General features: G+C 40.0%; 1 long non-coding RNA gene across 2 annotated transcripts in view; it reads left to right on the top strand.

Annotated features, from left to right (window-relative positions):
- Positions 1–586: 586 nt before the first annotated feature.
- The window catches only part of LOC121029791 (uncharacterized), a 30,567-nt gene continuing 9,759 nt past the window's right edge, over positions 587–21,394 (top strand). For both annotated transcript variants that reach the window (XR_005789897.1, XR_005789896.1), the window contains exons 1-2: positions 587–715; positions 21,013–21,169. This is a non-coding gene — a long non-coding RNA (uncharacterized LOC121029791). The remainder of the gene's footprint in view (positions 716–21,012; positions 21,170–21,394) is intronic.

Below are 21,394 nucleotides of genomic sequence, written 5' to 3'. Positions count from 1 at the left end.
ATTTCGTTTAGCTCTTCTGGCTCTTTCACTTCCCATTTCTCTTACAAAAACAAACAAAACTTTCTCTGTGTTCCAGTGTCCTTATTACCACTTCATGTAAGTGATAATCACTTTCATATCACTTCATATGATGAGTAGGATTCATTTGAAAATGACTCAGCTTAGTTCATGTATGTGAGCACTATTTTAGAGTTAGTCAGGTGCCCTAATGATAAATGTACTCCAAAGGGCAGTGAATGTCTAATTGGAAAGGACAGGACCAGATGCATTTTTGTTGATCGAATGTAGTTGAATATTGTCAGTTTCCTATGATTCAAGTTAATGTAATCGCTTCATCAGTTCTTAGTAATTTTGATCAACTTAGATGTTTAGCTGTTTAGTTTGATACGTTTCTTGAAGATGGGTTTTACTGGTAAAATTAGTGATGTATATTAATATATTTCATCAATCATTTTTCTCTAGTAAAAGCAATGCTCTTTGGATATGTGGATTGACTTAATTATTTCACAATCTCTACTTTCTCATTTACAGGGGATAAAACTCTAGCAAGCCCTCTAGAGATGGTGCCTGACACTTTCTCTCTCTCTAGATGCTGTTGCATCCCGGCATTGGTCTCTAGAATATTGTCATACCTGCTTCAAGTAACCCTCACATGCAAAGCATGATTGTAGGACCTGCAAATACGGATGACTGAGCTTTCATTCATCTTATAAGAGTAAGTTGTTTGCAATATTCTATGCCAGCTTGCTAGCAAACCATTGCTTAATATTTACCTGTGCAGGAGGTAGAATTTGATCTGACACTTGCTTTCATTATTGTTTGGTTGGGAAGAAGGGGAAGTGGCAGCCACGTTGCTTCCTAAAACATCATAAAAGATGTGCATAACTAGGTTTTCTTAGCTCACTTTGTGATACACAATCTTAATTTCCTAAACAGTGTCCTTCATCAGGGTACAGTCTTTGTGAGGTAATTACTCATTGGTCTCTGTGGAAGACTTTCCTTCCTCCCGTAAGCACTGCCCTGTGCTGAATAACCCTGTGGTGCTATGGTTCACTGACTCTAGACCAAGTGCTCTGTGTTAAAATAATGTGATTTTTGTCCGTGTGCACTGGGATCAGCATGCTCTCTGAGAGGATTTAAACCCTTTTCAGCTGGAAGAGTCACTTCTTGCTTAGGGCTAGAACTTCAAACAGACATCTTATCAATTTGAACAGTGATGAAATGGTAGCACTCAGTGTTGACACTATTTTACTTCTTGACCTGAAGTATGGGGCATTACTGCTTTCTGGTTTCCTGTCCAATGCCTCGGAGGAAAGGCAGTATGTCTGTTCATTCTCCACATTCTATTATGCAAATTATGTGGAGATGATGCATCACATGTTGTTATATATTAACATAACATATTATCCCATATTAATTTTGGAACATACATCCAGAGTCGAGGCTCCCTGGACATAAGATTCTGAGACACTGAGCTTTGCATCAACTGGTCATTGAATATGACCTGCTCCCATAAAAGAACCATAATAATGAGCAAGGCAGCTTCTTTCTGCCAAGGACAGTTCCTGGAGAGGGACCTGACTGTAAGCTGTCAGCAGCCAATACCTCTCAAAAACGTGAAGAATAAGATCACAATCCTAAAGGGAAGTAAAGTTGGTACATCACAGCATCATTTTTAATTCAGTCCCAGGTTTGGACCATTCCAGTGAGTATGAGGTTCCTTTCTGTTCCTGAGAGTGTGTTCCTTGTCTGGCCTTGATTCAATTGCAATTTTGTTCTTGATTTCTCCAGTGCTTACTTGCTTATCTGAGCTCCCCGACCTCTTCTGATAAATATCATTAACACCGGGGAACAATATTCATCAAGAGAATAGCAGAGTCTACCTTTCCTGTTCAATATCAACCCAACCTGCTTCCAGTACTTGCTAATAAGGGTAATTTAGAGACAAAGCATCACTGAAGAGAAAGTTGGTAAAAAAATTTTTGGCTCATAGTCATCTCTGCCCACCCCGGCAAGGTGAAGAGAATTCCAACATGGAGCCAAGTGCCCTTGAGGGGCAGGAGAGTCTAAACAAGAGAGAACAAGGGTAAGTTAGTATATTACATGACTTGGTGAGTTCAAGGATGGCGTAATGACTGAGAAGAAGTGGTCAAAGATGAGTTCACAACTGGAAAATTAGAATTGTACCAAAGTGAAGAAAGGAAACTATGATGAGAAAAAGAAGTTCAAGAAAATGTTAAGTAATTTTAAAAGGACGTTTCTGAGCAACCAGACAGAGTGAGAAAGAGAGAACTAGCCTTAGACTGATCAAAGGGTAGGTGCAGGGACTTTTGTTACACTTAGGACTCATAAGTGTTCTCAGATAGGATTCACCTTGGAGACTGGCCTCAGGCCTCCTAACTTTTACAGAATTCCACATTAATGCAACTCATACTCAGAGATAGCAAGAGTGTGATTAAGTACAGTACTAATGCCTACAGTAAAAATGTAATGCTTTTTCCAAAATTCCTTGATAACATTTCTAATTTTGACCTTTTACTTAAATCACTGGCAGAGTATCTTTCCAACTTTCAACTCATCAATTTTCCTTTTATTCAAATTGTTATTGAAATGCAACTTCCACCGTGAAGTCTTCCCTCATAAGAATTTTTCTTTGCAGTTCTCTCTAATCTGAATATGCAGATTCAACAGCACTCTTACTTATCCCTGCCCTGATTTCATATACCCTGAATATGTGACCTATCGAATTATGCAGCCATGCTTACGTAGAAATCTATTCCCTAGTTCTCCTCATCCAGCTTACCAGTGCCAGAACTTTGCAGGCAGCTTCCATGCCAGTGAACGATTGCAGAATAAGGAAATGGTAATAATGACACAGTTTACTACTCAAAATAGTAATAAATAGTAATCTATTTTAAGTGTCATTATGGCCATATCCCATGCAAAAGAGGACACACTTCACAAGAGTCAGAAATCTCTGTGAGGGGCCACTATACATCTCTCAGACTTTTCCACTGAATTTATTCATAGCTGGATCTGTATCAATCAGTAAGAACTATCTCCAGCTCTATACTGTGTCCACCTATATGTACACATAGAGAAATGAAGATATAAAAGGAGCAGGGGCTACCCCAAAATTTTAAATACGAAAGAGCAGTGAGCTTCACAGACTGTCTCAGTGCACAAGAAAGTCCCCTTGGAGAGGTCTATAAACATGACAGAGCAGTCCTGATATTTGATTCAGAGACATCAGTGTTTATTTTTAAACAGGAAGGAAAGCTCCCAAGACCCATTACTTTTCTCTTAAACACAGACCTCTTTAGCCACCCCCTCTGGAAGCTGTGATGATTTTCATAGGACTACAGATCATTTCAAAAAGAATAAAATATAATGAAGGGCTGCTCCTACAAACGCAAATTTTGTAGAATCCTTTGGACTGGCAGCTTTGGAAATTCTTCTCTCGGGGGAGGTAAATTTAAGTGGAGCTGCACTTGAGTTCAGTTTGTATTCCCCTCTCAATTACCATCAATGCAGCTGAATCAGGAGCTACACCAAAATTCCTGAGATAGCTTTTTAAAAATCTAAAACAAAAGAAGAGAGTGTTATTGCAGACAGAGGTGAAAGAAACCTTGATACAAGAGGGACAAAATCCCCGGAGGGAGGGAGCTGAGGGCATGGAATAATGAAACAAAAACTTGAAACACCCAAAGCAGAATACACACATTGTGATCCTTGTTCTTTCTTTAATTTTTCAGGCCTGCAAATATTTGATGTATTTTTGCCAGACTTAGGATGCAGAGTATTTTATTAGCAGATAGATAATAAGCCACACAGATAATTATCATATTGTGGGAAAGGAACAGCCAGTCAGTGTCATACGTTTGGGAGTCGCTCCTTCCTGCGTGATCAGAAAACTCCCCGAAAGTGTACCCCAGGCAGCGTGCAGTTAGGAGAGTCCCTGTCATGGCTTATTGCTTAAGCATGCTCTAGGCGACTACTGTATCAGCATCTAATAGCTCAAAACAATAAGGTATGTTTATAAGACACAGAACATTATTCAGCAGTGCTTCTCTACCACCAATAGATAGATCATTGCTTGGGCTTCAAGTTTTCAAGAAGTCAAAGGCATTTTTACTAATTAAAATGTGAAAGTAAGCTTCAGAGCTAGTTTCATGATTCAAGCAATTGTAGGAAAACAGCTCTCTTGAAGATAATAGTACAATCTGATATTTATAAAATGCTACTGGAATTCAAGAATCAACATGGAGTAATTAGAAGCGGAGCGATTTTTCTCTTATTTACCTTCAAGCCTTCACAGAGGCCCACAATTGCAGCCATATCAAACATTAAAACTATTTCTGAAGACTATTAAGTGCTATCGTGAAGGAATTTTAACGTAGCACCAAGAACACCCGTGGGAGCATCATTAAAGTTGCCGAGAACATGCATCTTGGTGCATGATGTCTAGGGTGACAGCTCCACTCTGCAGAACACGTTCCGGTTCACACAGGCATGTCAGTACCACCGCACACTTTCCTCTATTGACTCACGGTGCCATTGGGCAGATCTAAACTGTGTCTACACAGCAAGGATCTGAGTCGGTGAGATAATACAACCAGGTTTGTCTGATTACAGGCAGATTTTTGAGGGTGCTTCAACAACAAAGAATTTCGTCCGCATTTTATAAGTTGACCAAATAGGTGTAAGATTTGTGATGATAAATGTAAAATTTGCGTTTTGATTCTCCATCATTCTATCACAATATAGATGTACTAGTTTTACTTGTTTCCATAGTGGGCAATGCACTAAATACTGTGAATATAGGGATGGGATAGATCAGGGTTCTGAGAACTGCATTAACCTATAAAGACGCCCCAAATTTGTAAAGTTAAGAATTGGATGGAGTTAAGATTTCAGTGGATTTAGGACTTTGGTGTGAGTCACATTGGAGGTTGAGACCTGCTTCTGTCTGTTACTAGTTCTATTACCCAGGCAGACTACATTACCACCATAAACCTCCGTCTCTTCGTCTGTCAAATGGAATTAACACCAAAACCTGCCTCACTGGGATGTTTTGAGATGAGGTGAAGTAATTATGTACCTCTTTTAACATAGTGCCTTGCTGATAAGTGCTCAAGTAGTGTTAGCTAAAAGGTATTTGAACCAATGATTACAAAAAAAAAAAAAAAAAAAAAAAAAAAAGACTCTGGGCTTGAACTTCCGAATAGGCAACAATCATAGAGGTCCTAGTGCAAGTGAGAGATACGGAGAGAAGTGATGGTTAATGTGCGTTCCTCTGCAAGCTGGTCCCTTTAAGTTCCACATCATAGGGCTGTTCAAGAACATAATAACGGGCCACAAACACAACCGCCCTTCAATAACATGAAGGTGAGCCGTACGCAGAAGGTGGGCGGAAGGACTACAAAAGGTGCAGTGAAGCACAATGGGAGGAAACATAAAATAGCTGTTGATCACTGGGAAGTAGTAACAGCAAACAGGCAGTGCTGGCGGGGACCAGTCAGAGAAGAGGTGGCTCAGAGGAAGGGAGACAACTGAGCTTCCCATGAGGCACATTCGCCGAGCTCCAAACAGTGGGCGGCCAGGCAAGTCAACCAAAGGATTTCCCCTTGTGCTCTGGCCTGGGCTACTGCGCAGGTCAGCCGGCCTTCTCTCTCCCCGCAGGTTGGTATAGAGATCCAGACAACAACTCCTAGACACAGCCTGGGAGAGTAAAAAGAGCAGAGCCTGTGTGTTTTTCTCAGGGCTCCGCCACCTACCAGCTCGGTGAACTTGGGCAAGTCACTGGACCTCTGTAGAGTTCAGTAGCGCAGCGTACAAAGTGCGATGATAATGTCAACCCGGCAAGCAATCGGTGCGTGTTCATAACCTCCTCTGATTTCCTTCTCACACCCACGCAATCTAACATGTGGCTCCTTTCTACATGGTTTTATTTTACTACAGGAGCCAGTGCTTAAAGCGCCTGGGAATTACCGAGGTAAATCCGTGGCTTCTTTGGCGTGGGGACCGAGCAGATTTCCTTTCTCCGTAACAATGGGGAAATCATCGGCACCGATCATCCCTCTGCAATCATTTTAGCTGCAGCAGAAATCGTTCCCATTCTTTATCTCGGGATTACTTTTGCTCTGTGTAGCTCTCCAGAGCTTCACAATTCTTGGTGCATTTGACGAATTTTGCTTTCAATCCAGATCTCAGATGCAGACCTTTAAAAAAGAAAACAACTTTATTTATTTTTTAAGTCCCTGGCAACCAAACTTCACATCTTTTAAAACCTCAAGGAAAGCCTGCTGTCATTGGTTTTGCCCTTATCCAAATCTGCATGTACTTCCTGACCACAAATTAGGTCACAGATAAGTTTGGAGCTGCCAATCAGCCTTGGATTCATCAAGCATTTGAAACGGCTGGTGCTGCAGTACAAGCGCCAGTGTGTGCCACAGATAACGGTATCATTTGCATAGTTACAATCAGTTAGTGATAGAATGCCTGAGAGGCAGAGGGGATGCGTGGCAAATGCAAAGTCACTTTCAGATTTGCATTCATTTCGGTTTTAAATGGGAAACAGAGGACCTGACGGGAAGGGGCATCGCCTCCTGTTCAGCTTGATTCTGTGGACCCTGTGCCTATGGAGCGTTTCAACTCTTTGAAAGTGCTTTGTGATCTTCCTGTGAGCTATTCTTCTCAACAATGTATGACATACCTAGTAGGCATTATTATCCATAATTTAGTGAAAGGGAAGTGAATCAAAAACAGGTTGAATGACTTGTTCAACACCGCAGGAAGTCACAGCACAGGCGGAGGAAGAACCCACAGCTTTGTACCGGCTCCCCATCTGTTGCTAAGCCCCATTAGCCGTGTTTCCTACCTGTACCCAGTAATTAGCCAAACCGAGTGCTGCCAAATAAAGACATGGCGTTGATTTTTTTTTTTTTCAGCATCTGCCTCTTTTGAACTGACTCATTTGACTTGCAAAGCATTGTAAAAACACCACCACCAACCCCCCCCCCCCCAAAGAAGGCAGGAACAATAAAAAGGACAGCAAGCTAGAGTCCCTTTATTCTGAGGTTTGAGAGCGCAAGGAGTTAATGTTTCTAAATGCTGTGGCTGGTGCTCAGAGAGGCTGGTAAACCTTGAGAGAATTGTGCTCTACTTAAATGACAAGTACCAGGATCTGATTGATATTCTCTGTAAAGTTTTCCCCAGTTACATGGTTTTTCCTTGGCACCTATGATTTATGGAATATCCCTGTATTAATTAGGCATATGCTAGTATTTTGGAGGGAGAGGTAATAAGACAATTCTCTAGCATTTCATTGCATAATATATACAATTTATTGAAAAGACATGATTTTTAGAAACTGGGAGAAAAGGTTAAACACCTTCTTCAGGTACCATAATGGAAAATGCTGTCATGAATAGATAGCAATCCCCTAAATATAAAAAACCAAAAAGTAAGTAACTTCTTTAGTAGGAAAAAAAAGTTAAAAACCATAGCAATCCCTGACTCAGCAAACAAAAGCGGTTGATAAATGCACCTGCTACCCTGTCTGAAGCTGATCTAGCCTTTTCAGGGTGGCCTTATCAAGTTAAGATCTTGTTGGGAGAGTAATGAACACGAGGAAAGACGCTGCTTCTCAATTGCTCATCATTAGAGCTCCGTACACGGCTTGAGGGGGAGCGGGAACTGGGATAAATCAGTGCTTTGAACCTCCTGATAATTGGTGCTCAAATCTCAGAATCTGGGTATTATTCTTGGTTAAACTATCTGCCACATGGCTAGATTGCTATATACATTAATATGTTGAAGACAAAGTGGGGCAGGCGTTCATCCTTGCAAAGGGAATTAACAGAATCGGACTGCGTATGAGCCTGACCTAGCATGTCACACTGAGCAGTCTCTTTGTACCTCAGTTTCTCCCACATCGAATAAGAATGACAGTCACTTCTGGAGAGGGCAAGTGAGAGCATACAAGAGGGGAGTTTACTTTTAATTAAAGTGCCACATAAATGTGAAAGCAAACCTACGTTTTGCAGAATTTAGCAAAGCAAATGAAACATTTGTTGAATACCTACTTGCGTGTAAACTCTAGGCACTTTTCAGAGGATATTACTAAACATCACAAAAACAGAACAGGTGGCTCACAATGGCCTGCGTGTGTAACTCCAGACGAGAGCAGAGATATCTCTAGGTCTGGAGTCAGATGACATTGCTTCAGAAGCCCTGTTTGAAGTCTTTGGGAAGTTCACAGGAAATCCAAAAATGAGCTCCTCTATCTGTTATCTGTCATCTCTTAGTCTTGCTCTGTCCTCAATCGATTTTTATTTATTATTTTCATTTGTTGAAAGTTATTTAGTTACTCATTTGATCCCGGTATAATTAATACACAGTGTTATCTCAACCAATTTTTATTACTACAGCTGCCTCCAGGGATCCTGAATCTTCCTTGTGTGTGTTATTTTTCTGTCAGACTCAAGGGTTGCATCATTGGGCAACCTCAGCCATCTGACCACAGGTTGACGGGCACCTTAAGTGGGAGCATATTCTCCCCTCCATCCCTTCTCCACTCCATCAGCTAGGTTCCTTTTCTTACTGTAGGGGTAAGAATGGAATTCTAAGAGTCTGGAGCCATGGGCTTAATGTTTATTTCATGTTCATATCGGATAGATCCTAAGAATTCTGCCATTTTAGAGTGAATCACTTAATGGTTTGTGGTAGTCACAGAAGTGCAGGTTCAGAATTTTCTAGTGTCTAAGGTGGTACAAAAATGTTAGTGGTAATGATTACTATCTGACTTAGTAAGTAGTCTGCCGCCCCCTCCGGGGGCAGGGTAAGAGGTGGTGGCTCAAATCATCCTCTAGGCTGTGAGTGGCAGAGGAATGAGTATATCAAAGTGGTCACTTTGTCCATCATAGATTTATTTTTATCTAGTTTGCTTAAGACAAACCCTTGAAATTTCTTTGTTCCCATCTTATATATATTCCTCCTGCATAAGATGGATAGAATACTCTGCAAAATAGACAACCAGTTTCTTATTAAATCTGTTCAGGACATAGACATATGTAAAATATATTATTCAACAAAAATAGCAAATCTGGGCTGCAGTATGACTAGGTGATTAAGAGTATAGGCTCTGGAGTCAGTTGCCAGGATCCTTGGCTGTAAGTTTTGGGGAAACTTCCTTCATTTCTACAAGTCTTTGGCTTCCTTCTGTGTAAAACAAAATAAAAATAGAACCTACATTATAGGATTGTTTTGAGGATTGAATGTAATAATATACATAAAGTACATGGCACAGCTCCCAACACATACTAAATACTTGGTAATTGTTTTTGTAATTATGTCTGTAGATATGCATACAAAATGCACACACAAGGCAAGCAGTGTGTCTCATCAGTAGGATGGACATTTCCTATGATGACTTTCCTGTTATGGTAGATATTACTGTTTTCCCATGAGGGGAAAGCACAGATAGATTAAGATGGTTTTCCTTAAGCTCACACGGCTGGTTATTGATCAAGTCAGAAATAATTCAGGATTCCCATCCCAGTGTATATCTTCACGTTGGCTCTTTAAACCTCCATGCTCTGCCCCTAAAACAGAGCTTTCTCTGCTATAGGAAAATCAGCATGAACAAAAAGCAAAGAAATAAAAAAACAATTCGTGAAAACTGCTTTCAACTCCATCCCACTTCCTCCTTCCACAATTCCTCCTAACTATTCATCCCCTGATTATTCTGGAGAATGATACTCAAGGCTAGTTCCTTCCACCTGGTTTTTACTCCAGGGAAGTTCCTGTTCCCATAGTTCTAAATGGATAAGGTGTTCAGAGAGTGCCACACCCCATGGGAACTGGTCATTTTAAAGAAGATTCTTAAAGACCTAAATGTATAATATCCAAATGAATGAGTCCATAATGGCAGAATTTAAGCATCAGAACAAGGAGGCAAGGAAAACCAGATATGAGAAAGGGAATAATCAGTTATAGCTAAGGATACTTCTAAGATGCTCAAATCCCTTTCAAGAAACCACTCCACGTAATGCTTCCTTTTTCAAAATTTATTATACTTTGTTTAAAAATATATAGTCAAGTAGTTCAAGTCTTATAATCATATACGAAGAAATCAGTCACCCCCATGACTGGTCTTTTAAAATATGAACTAGAGGGGCGCCTGGGTGGCGCAGTCGGTTAAGCGTCGACTTCAGCCAGGTCACGATCTCGCGGTCCGGGAGTTCGAGCCCCGCGTCGGGCTCTGGGCTGATGGCTCAGAGCCTGGAGCCTGTTTCCGATTCTGTGTCTCCCTCTCTCTCTGCCCCTCCCCCGTTCATGCTCTGTCTCTCTCTGTCCCAAAAATAAATAAATGTTGAAAAAAAAATTAAAAAAAATAAAAATAAAAAAATAAAATAAAATATGAACTAGATAAATAATTTGGCTTTTTAAAACAATAAGCATGCATGATTCTAGCATGCTCTCATGAAACTGCGATATTCAATGAAAATATTCCACCATATAAATCAAAATCAGCATAAGGTAACCCTTAGAAAGATTCTTTTATAAGTAAAATTAAATAAATATAAAGTGATACTTGATAAATATAATTTAATAATATGCAACATGGTTCATATAAAACTATCAATCAACAATAGAGCCTTTAACAATGTCATAGACTTACAAATCTGCTACTGAGTAAAAAAGTTAACAATACAGCAACTGATATCCATGTTCTAATGGATGAGATGCCCTGTTAAACATCAGTGTATGTTTTCAAGTCTCAGTTCTACCACTTGTGTCTATTTGAATTTCGGCATGTTTATATCTCTCTGTGCCTCATTGGCTCATTTGAATGCAAAGTTAAGGATAATTTCTACTTCCTGGAGTTGAAGTAAGGTTTAAATGAGAGAGTTCATGCAACATGCTTAAAAAATATCTGTCATACAGCACCTGGCTGGCTTGGTCAATAGAGCACGGGACTCTTGATCTCAGGGTCATGAGTTCGAGCCATATGTTGGGCATAGAGTTTGCTTGATAAAAATATACTTTAAAAAATTTGTCATAGTAAACGTTTGATATAGTTTGCACTACTATTACTAGTACTACTATGAATAGGCATATGGTAGTCATGCACTGATCTCAGGGTAACCAAATCTGTGAAAAGAAGTGGCCATTTTTAATGGTGTTTTCTGTAACAAGGTTTTTATTTTTTAAATTTTTTTAAATTTTTTAAAAAATTTATTCTTGAGAGAGAGAGAGACAGAGTGTGAGTGGGGGAGAGGCAGGAAGAGGGAGACACAGAATCCAAAGCAGGCTCCAAGCTCTGAGCTGTCAGCACAGAGCCCAACGCGGGGCTCGAACTCATGAACCGTGAGATCATGACCCGAGCTGAAGTCGGATGCTTTACCAACTGAACCACTCAGATGCCCCTGTAACAAGGTTTTTAGAGCAGTTACCATAAAATGATGTGTGTGTTAGCTAGGTGAGTGTTTAATATGTACTTTACTGAAAATTCTTATTTGCAATGAACAACTTACTCAAAGAAGCTTAAATAAGGGGTATTATTATGTTTCACACAGGTATCTAAGCTCAAGATCCACAATCTAGGTGGACTTTCAGCTTACCAAATACCAGTCCTTCAGCACCCAACAGTCTTCATTATTTTGGTTTCCTCTTATGTCTGCTTCATTCCATTCCATATGCCAACCAACCTCCCTCTCCTTCCTGACCTTGCACATGGCCCAACATCTCCACCACATATGATTCTTTACTCAAAATTTCAAATCCAAAATGCCACCTCATATCTCAATATTCTTATTAACCAAAGACTCTGTTGGTTTGGGGTCATCCAATGGACTGAGGTCCATCTGGGTCTAATCAGCCCAGATAAAGCAAGGGTGTAAGCATACTGCTTCTAGAGGCTGTGGGAAAAAACAAGTAATAGAACTTTCTAAAGAGAAATGAATAAAATGAGAAATGCTTTAACGTTGAAGATATTTTTTAAAGTTCTATTTATATCTAGCCATTTTGATGAGGTAGTTTCACATAAATCTTGTTTATATGTATTGTAAGTTTCACTAGAATGTGCAGCAGCTCTTATTTTCCCTTTTTATATAGATCTGTATCATCTTTATTGACTTTACTTAATGAAAAATTGGCTTCCTAGTATCATCAGTATTGATCTTGATGAGGGTGAAAGTGACTGTTAACTGTCAAAATCATCTGTAAATATTTAGTCATTCCCATTGATACTATGAGAAATAGATCAAGTGCTCATTTCCTTTCCTATAGTAATAACACTTGACTCTGTAAATGAAGGAAATATGTATCCCCACTGTTAAAACAAGACCAAACTGGACTTAGAGAAGACACTTCTTAGATTTCAATAAAAGAATGAGGGCATAAGCATCTAAAATAAATCTTTGTCTTAAGGTATTATTTTGCCTCACTGCTAACAATAGACATCCAAAAATACCTGTGAGAAACTGTGGTCAACATTATGGCTGCTTGCCAATATTTCTAGGACTCCTTTCCTTCTGGACACACACTAGATTGCTCTGCAAGGCCCCTTGTAATCAGGCGTGGCTAAGGACTTTCTTTGGTTACTGAAATGGTAGCATAAGTGAAGTATTTCAATCTAAAGTATCTAATTACCAGTGTTGAATCTCTAGCTCTTTATTGCCCTGTGAGGTTGATTGTGGTAGTGACCTTGTGTTAAGATGTTAAGGGCACCCCGGGTGGCACAGTTAGTTAAGCATCCGACTTTGGCTCAGGTCATGATCTCACGCTTTGTGAGTTTGAGCCCCGTATCAGGCTCTGTGCTGACAGCTCAGAACTTGGAGCCTGCTTCTGATTCTGTGTTTACCTGTCTCTCTCTGCCCCTCCCCCACTCATGCCCTGTCTCTCTCTGCCTCTCTCTCTCTCTCTCTCTTAAAATAAATAAACATTAAAAGAAAAAAAAAAAAAAAGATGTTAAAGGAACCCAAGTCACCCATTGGGGGTGGCGTCACTGGAGTCACAGAGGGCTTCCAATAATTGAAACTTACACTTTTAATTTGTTAATCTACAGAGATTTCAGAGGTTGTTTCTTATCACAAGTTAACCAAGCCCATCCCAGCTTATTGGTATAGCTATAAAATATTGATGTCTGTTCTCTCTTTTACTAAATGCAAAGGTTTTAAAAAAAACATACTGAAACACCTTCTCTGTGTCAAAATGTGGCCCACAGTTTTGTCCATACATGTGATTAAAAATGACGGACAGGGGCGCCTGGGTGGCGCAGTCGGTTGAGCATCCGACTTCAGCCAGGTCGCGATCTCGCGGTCTGTGAGTTCGAGCCCCGCGTCAGGCTCTGGGCTGATGGCTCGGAGCCTGGAGCCTGTTTCCGATTCTGTGTCTCCCTCTCTCTCTGCCCCTCCCCCGTTCATGCTCTGTCTCTCTCTGTCCCAAAAATAAATAAAAAACGTTGAAAAAAAATTAAAAAAAAAAATGACGGACAAGAAGAATTAATGAGAAACCACAAGAGACTCTTAACTATACAGAACAAACTAAGGGTTCGTGGAGGTGGGGGGGGGGGGGTTGGGGGAATGGGTCAGATGGGTGATGGGTGTTAAGGGAGGCACTTGTTGTGATGAGCACTGGGTGTTGTATATAAGTGATGAATCACTGAATTCTACTCCTGAAACCATTATTGCACTGTATGTTAACTAAAATTTAAATTAAAAAAAGAAGAATTAATGACATAAAATTTAGACAATAATTTTACCTCCTCTCTAAATTAACCTGTTTTCAAGGTTAAGGGTCAGTGGAATGGACAATTACTGTTAAGCCTTCGCAACCCATACCTTTAATAGCTTCTAGTGAACAAAAGAAAATGGCTGATAAGAAAATCAATAATGTAAATTTATTCAATATTATGCTTAAATAATTTTTAAAGGATATTTAAGAAAAAGAGGATTGAAAAGAAATATAGAAGTCTCAAAAAAGAAATTCTATTAGAGCAGAAGAATGGACAACTATTTTTGTCATTCTTCTACTTAATGTATATTTTTATAATTTGGTCACATTAGTTTTTTTTCTTTTCTTTTTCGGCTTAAAACAACACACATTCATTAATTCACAGTTTTTGTGTGTTAGAAGTCTGGATCCAGCCTAGCTGGATCCTCTGCTTCAGGATCTCACAATGGTTTAATCGTGATGTCAGCAAGGAATACCTTTTCACCTGAGGCTTGATTGGGAAAGAATCTGCTTCTAAGCTCGTGTGGTTGTTGGCACATTTAATTTCTTGTGGGCTGTTAGAATGAGGGCCTCCACTTCTTGCTGGCTATTGGTCAGAGGCCACCCTCAGTTCTTAGAAGCCTCTCTCAATCCTTCCCTGATATGTCTCATTAGTCCCTAGAGATCCAATTTCCACCAGCTCTGTGCCTGAGGGGACTGACTTTTATGGAATACATCAGTTGAGCTCCTGTGCCTTCCAACTTCTGGTGAAGTTTGACCAATGAGAGGTCTACAACAGAAAATGTAGAGAAATAAAAGTGTATTTTTCTATTCCCCTGACTCCTTTCCTGACGGGCCTTCATTTAGCTATTTTTTTTTTTTTTTTTTTTTTCCTAAACAGATCACAGCATTTTTAATCCAGGTGACTGGTTTCAACTATTGTCTCTGGATCCTGGTAACTCCTTCCTCTTCTTGCCACTCAAAGGATGATAATGGCTTTCCCAGTTTATTGGTCCTGGGTGGCTACATCATTTCTGTCAATTTCCCCTAACCTATTCACACCTTGGAAGACGTTCTCCTTATTAACATTCTCTATATCCCTCATTTGAGTGTGCCATCTGTCCAGGACCTTGATAGAATGTCCTTTGCACTGTTCAGCATCGATCACTTTCTTCTCCAAACTAATAGTTTACCCCATTTTTTATTGTAGTAATACATATATATATATAACATAAATATAATATAATAAATAATTATATAAATATAATATATATAACATAAAGTTTACTAACTTAACTATTTTTAAGTGTAAAATTCAGTGGTATTAACTACTTTTATATCATTTTGTAACTATCACCACCATCTGTCCTCAATTTTGCAGCATCCCCTCAGTCTGACACCAGAGTGAGGTAGCCATTAGAAAGGGTGTTATGGTGGATAATTTTTACTCTTTATGATATAGCTGGATACTCTTTCATGTTTGAGAAATTTCATACCTTATGTGTTGTGAAAGAGGCTGAAGTAATCGGAATCTCACTTCTTCAGCTTCCCTTGTAGCTAAGATACATGCAAGTGACTTGGGGACAAATCCTACGAGGGACTAGACAGAGTTTTGGTGGAATCAGAGGAGCAAGGAGTAGTGTTTGAATCCAGCAACAGTAGAGTTTTCACAGGATTGTGAGGTGAGAGTTATTAAACAAATTCCTGTTTCTCTAGTCCATGCCTTCCCCCTCTGAGAGATTCTGAATCATCCAACATGCTGTAGTCATTTTTTTCCTACTTAAATTAGCCCAGGAGCACCTGGGTGGCTCAGTTGGTTAAGCGTCAGACTCTTGATCTCAGCTCAGGTCATGATCTCACAGTTTATGAGTTTGAGCCCCACTTTGGGTTCTTTGCTGACAGTATGGAGTCTGTTCGGTATTCTCTCTCTCCCTCTCTCTCTCTCTGGTCGTCCTTTGCTCTCTTGCTCTCTCTCAAAATAAATAAACTTAAAAAAATAAATTATCCCAGATCTAGTTTCTCTGCTTGAAGTTAAGGGCTCAGTCTCAAGTTATAAAATCCATCTGAAAGACAGGGCACCAGGGTGGCTCAGTCAGTTAAGCATCTGACTCGATCTCAGCTCAGGTCATATCTCACAGTTTATGAGTTTGAGCCCCACATTGGGCTCTGTACTGGCAGCATGGAGTCTACTTGGAATTCTCTCTCTCCCTCTCTTTCTCTGCCCCTCCCTCACTCTCTTCCTCTCTTTCTCAAAATAAATAAACTTAAAAAAAAGAAATAAAATCCATCTGAAAGACAAATTTCAGTATTCTCATAGTAAAAACTAAGTAATAAATTGTGACCCAATACTGCAGAGGGCTCCAGAGAATGTAACATGAACTAATAGGAATAGCCTAATGGATAAATGGTGATTAATGGTGGGACTTTCAGAGCAGATATATAAGTATCCAGGCCTGCAACTTTAATAACAACAGCTATTAAGTGATAAGAACTGCATTGATGTATGTACCTCGGTTCTGTGTTTCACCAGCTGTCTCAGGCCATTTCCTAAAACTACAAATGCCCAGGCTTCAATTCAGACCCTATGTATCAGAATTTGAAAGATGTTATTGAAATGTATGTACTTTTTATGATCATCCTAGGTAATTTCAATATTCAGGAAGGTTTTAGGAATAGTTTATTATTTATTTGATATTACAAAGCTGCAAATATTATCAAAGCTCCATTTTATTTTAAAATCTTTTAAAATCTTTATTTATTTTTGAGAGAGAGAGAGAGAGAGAGAGACAGAGAGCAGGGGAGGAGCAGAGAGAAAGGGAAACACAGAATCCGAAGCAGGCTCCAGGCTCTGAGCTGTCAGCACAGAGCCGGACGTGGGGCTCAAACCCACGAACCGTGAGATCACGACCTGAGCCGAAGTGGGACGCTCAACCGACTAAGCCACCCAGGAGCCCCCAAAGCTCCATTTTAGAGTTGAGGACACAGCTTGAGAGGTTACTAATTCAGAAACACAAGCAAATGAGTGGCAAAAGCACATTCATTATAGATTCACATGGACTTGTCTGAATCTGATCTCTGATCCTCATTATGTTATATAAAAAAAAAAAAAACTCACTAAAGACTTCTGGTACGTTGTTGAGAAACATACATTTGAGTTCAGCCTGAGCTCTGACAAGTACTACCTATATAAAGTTTAACCTATATAGTTTTCTAGACTATAGTCTTACCATTTGGGGAGTGAGGGATTATATCTACCTTAACACATGTCTCTTCCTTCTTTCTTCCATTCTATAGTTATCTGGGCATTCCATAATTTCAAGAGAAAATGTGTTAGTCATTTACTACACCAATATCCCTTTCTCTTTTGCAACTAATAGACAACATTGCTTCGCTTCCATGTGCTATAGACAGAAATATGAAATATCCTTTTCCCCAATGTCATATTTGGGCTCTGGTTCCAACCACCAGCTGACATCTGACTGATTTCTGTCCTGGCCCAATGGTACTGATCCCTTCTTCTTGGTCCCCACCCAGTCTTGCTTGAATGTAGAGAAAAGTGAAGGCAAATCTGGAAATAGCCAGGTCGCTGGATGTGGCTGCATGGAGTCATGGTTGAATAAGATATAAGACACTATTTTGCTTAACTGTGGAGGCTTATGCATTTTCACAGCCCAGCAGCTGATAACCATGATTAATACAGAGGGAAAAATGAAAGCACACATAAGCTTTGTAAAGTTTTAAAATTTTTCTTGGTTAAATGTGGTTCAGATTGCAATTTGATCAACCACGAAGAGATTATGGTCATAAGTGACTCGGTATCCCTCCAGGATGGCCAAAGCCATTATCTTATAGCTTCAGTTCTACCCATGATGAGGGGTCACCCCAACCTGAGACTCAGGTAACTTGAGAAGCTATAGATTAATCTGCATGGACTTAGAATCAGGCTCATTTTTATTCCTGTAATGACCTACCACTCCACTTTTTGGGTCTTAGTTCTCCTCTCCTCTTCTCATTACATTACTGAGCCCTTGACTACTTTCTGTCAGTTTCTTCTAGGGTTGAAATATTTGTTCATCACAACCCAAGCTTTTAAATTGATCTTTGCTAGCTACTGTAGGACCTCTTTATCACAATCTTTCCCTGGACCCCAGAACTGTGACTGACTTTGCCCTAAGATATCAGAGCTAGCCTGCTGTTTACCAAGGTCAATGAAATCCAGATACAGCTTGCTTTTTGTTGTTGTTGTTGTTTATTTATTTGAGAAAGAGACAGGGAGAGAGCACACAGAGGAGGGACAGAGAAAGAGGGAGAGAGAGAATCCCAAGCAGGCTCCATACTGTCAGTGTGGAGCCCACCAGGGGGCTGGATCCCACACACTGTGAGATCATGACTTGAGCCAAAATCAAGAGTCAGATGCTTAACCAACTGAGACACTCAGGTGCCCCCAGACAGAGCTTTTTAATATATTGTTAATTATTCACATGTCCTATAAACCTCTTTTTTCTTTTCGTCTCTTTCTTTCTTTCTTTCTCCTTTCTTTCTTTCTTTCTTTCTTTCTTCCTTTCTTTCTTTCTTTCTTCCTTTCCTTTCCTTTCCTTTCCTTTCTTTCTTTTTTTGAATATCCCTTTGTCCAGAAACATGACCTCTGGAATCAGGGCTCTGATTCCATCCATCTGCTTCAAATGCCTGAAGTTCCAAAAAAGACACTAAGCTCCCTTTCTATAAGCATGAGCCAGTGGAATAAGTTGCTTATCTGATGACCTGACAAACTGAGGAATGTGTCCCTGGTCCCAAGATCCATGTTCCTGTGGTAACTTAGGGTCTCCAATTCCCGTGTGTGGGACTTTGTATCACTCTGTGCTCTAGATTTTTTAGAAACTAAAGTCATGCTCCTGACCTTCAGTCTTGGAGGCTGGATTTATTTATTTATCTTCATTGATTTCCCTGATCATTAGGCCTCCTTTTTTGCTTGCCTGAACATATTTTGAGAGCTGGTAATGACTTTCTGGGCCCAGGTGGGAACTTTGAGGATCGAAAAGTAGAAGATTCTGACTCTGTCCTCTTGAATACTCTAGTTGAGGAGGGGGGGAGGGTATAAAAATATTATAAATACACAAACCAACTGGAGATGGGTAGTGATATGAAGTTAATCATAAAGTATTTGACAAGATAGAGCAAACCTTCTGGATGGGTCTAATAAGCAATGGGTAGTCATTGAAAGTACATTCTGCCAGGGCCAAGGAATATGTGAGACAATGTCATTTATGTATGCTGAATGAAACTGGCCCTGAATGATTTGTTTTGTAAAATATGCCTGATTTTCAGCGGATTACACGAATTACATGATACAATTGCTGAAGACCATCTAAACGATCTGGTCAGAATATTTCCCTACTTGCTGGCACTGCTCCTTTCCACCTCTTAACCTGCTCACGGCTGAGTTCCTAAGAGGTGGGAAGTAGGGCTTCTTTCCAAACCTCAAGGCCCTAGCACACACAGATTCTCCACCATGACTACTGATTTTCACCTTACCTGTGTTCCTAAAGTCACTCTATCTGCTTGAGAAGCAGAAGATTGTGAATAGTATTAGACACTCAGACTTTCATGGGAACATTTCTAGATAAACAGAAGGGGAACATAAGGTATCTGGAATATCAGCTTGGCTATCAGAAGGAATTAGAAAAGCTGGTCTAGCAGGAAGGCCTGTTTTAAAAACCTGCTGAAGCTCAGGTAGAGACTAAATATCTGAAGGCAACACAGCAAGCCTTCCTATTATAGCAGGTACCGGCGTCAGCTATTTATGAATCTTGATCTTTTCCACTTGACAGAAGACTGTTTTCCTTTTTATCTAGTATCCTAATCCTCATTGTTGTGCATGCAAGTTGATCTGTTTTGCATTATTTAAAAACCATACATTAGATGCACATTAACACATCGCACGGTGCAGACTCTGCCCCATCAGGTAAGTCATGTTTCCTATCTGCAACACCCATATGGGATCCAATTATACTGGTCCACGGGGTTGTCTTTCAAAGAGCTCTTATTAACTCTCCTTTCATTCAGTGGCCTCTTCCCTATCTCAGACTCTTGGAATAATGGTACATGCTCGATGATTCACCGTGCATCACAGGCAGACCCTGGGAATGAAGAGTCAAAAGAAACCCCAGACTTCAGCTCGAACTGTCTTAACCTCTGTCACTCAAACCACTCTTAGTGACAACTTCTGTGATCTGCCCCTCATAATCTCAAACCATTCCTCTCTCTCCTGATAGGAGTTTCGGATTTTCTACCTTCAGCTCCGTCAGAATTTGTTCTATCTTTCTCACTCTGCCCTCTATGAAAATCACTTACCATCAGGGATCAAATTCTTGGGCCATCCTCAGCCACATGAAATTCAAATCACCATGGAGCTCTTGTTTCTTCTGACATAAACCCTAGCATAAGCACCCTTTGCTCAACAATTTAATTAGAGATCAAAACCTATTTCCTGATGTAAATGATCTTTGAAAGACTTTTTTTTTTTGGTCATAGTCTCGTTCTATTTATTAAGTGTTGAAATCCACAGCACCCCCCAATACCCTCAAAAATTAAAGTTAAATATCACCGCAGTTATGTAAGATTTGCAAGTAATAGAAGTCATCTTTCTGCTTAATACTATGCAAATCTGCCTCAGATAAGTCTGGAATGTCCCCAGAATACAGGAGATATAACAAGAATTGAGGAGAACTCTGTAACCTTAACTTTAGTGGTGGGGAAAAGTACTTAAATGTTCAGATGTGTAAAACCGCCCCAAAATAACCTTTTATGTTCCCACTCTCTGCAGAAATATTTCCTAAAGCTTAGTAGAGCTAGGTAGAAATGGGCTCTGGATTAATTTTGACCTTCTGTGGCAATGCATTTTCAAGACCAAGAATTTATGTGTGCAGAATATTAAATGTCAAATGCAAATATGAAAATGGAGCTACATGGTTGCAGATAGTCCCTAATTGATATTGAGCAGACTATTCCCTTTAAATGTTAATGAAACTGTTGTAATTACTAAATGACCAAAACAGCTCAGAAGCCAGGGTTCACAGCTGTAAACCATTACTTGTAAATTACTGGCACAGCCCCGCATTAGCAGATGGCTCGGCCCATGGAAGAAAACTTCCTCAAGATGCTTTTCTTCCAGGCCTGGGCTCAGGAGCAAATTAGATGAGCATATTAGAGAAGGCCAGAGTGCCTGTTTGGACATGTCGCTGGCGATAAGCACCTTCTTTGATCTTCTTATTTTTTTCATTACATTCTTTGCAGAAAGTGCTGAATATCACAGAACACAAAGAAAAGAGAAGGCGAAACTGACAGAGCTTATAAACATAGCAGGAAAGTTCAGATATGCACATTTCTGCTGGAGTTTTAAGGAGCAGTGTGTTTCCTACATCCTGAAGCAGATGAACTTGATGGGATGGAGGTAAATACTGTAGTGGGGGAAGGGAGTGTGTGTGTATGTGCATGTGCATGTGTGTGTGTGTGTGTGTGTGTGTGTGTGTGTGTGATGGTGAGACTTGCTAACAAGCCAGTGGCAGAAAAGCAATTAGAAGAAAAATAGGGCATTTGAATGGGCTTAGTACCCTCAAGACAGAGAGAACGTCTATAAAGCTGTGTAAGCAAAACCATACAGTAGAAACAAGCGATG

The sequence above is a fragment of the Herpailurus yagouaroundi genome, unplaced genomic scaffold (assembly GCF_014898765.1).
Source record: "Herpailurus yagouaroundi ecotype Mexico unplaced genomic scaffold, PumYag 139, whole genome shotgun sequence".
In the NCBI taxonomy this organism is placed as follows: Eukaryota; Metazoa; Chordata; class Mammalia; order Carnivora; family Felidae; genus Herpailurus; species Herpailurus yagouaroundi.
This window is presented reverse-complemented; position numbering and strand designations above follow the sequence as displayed.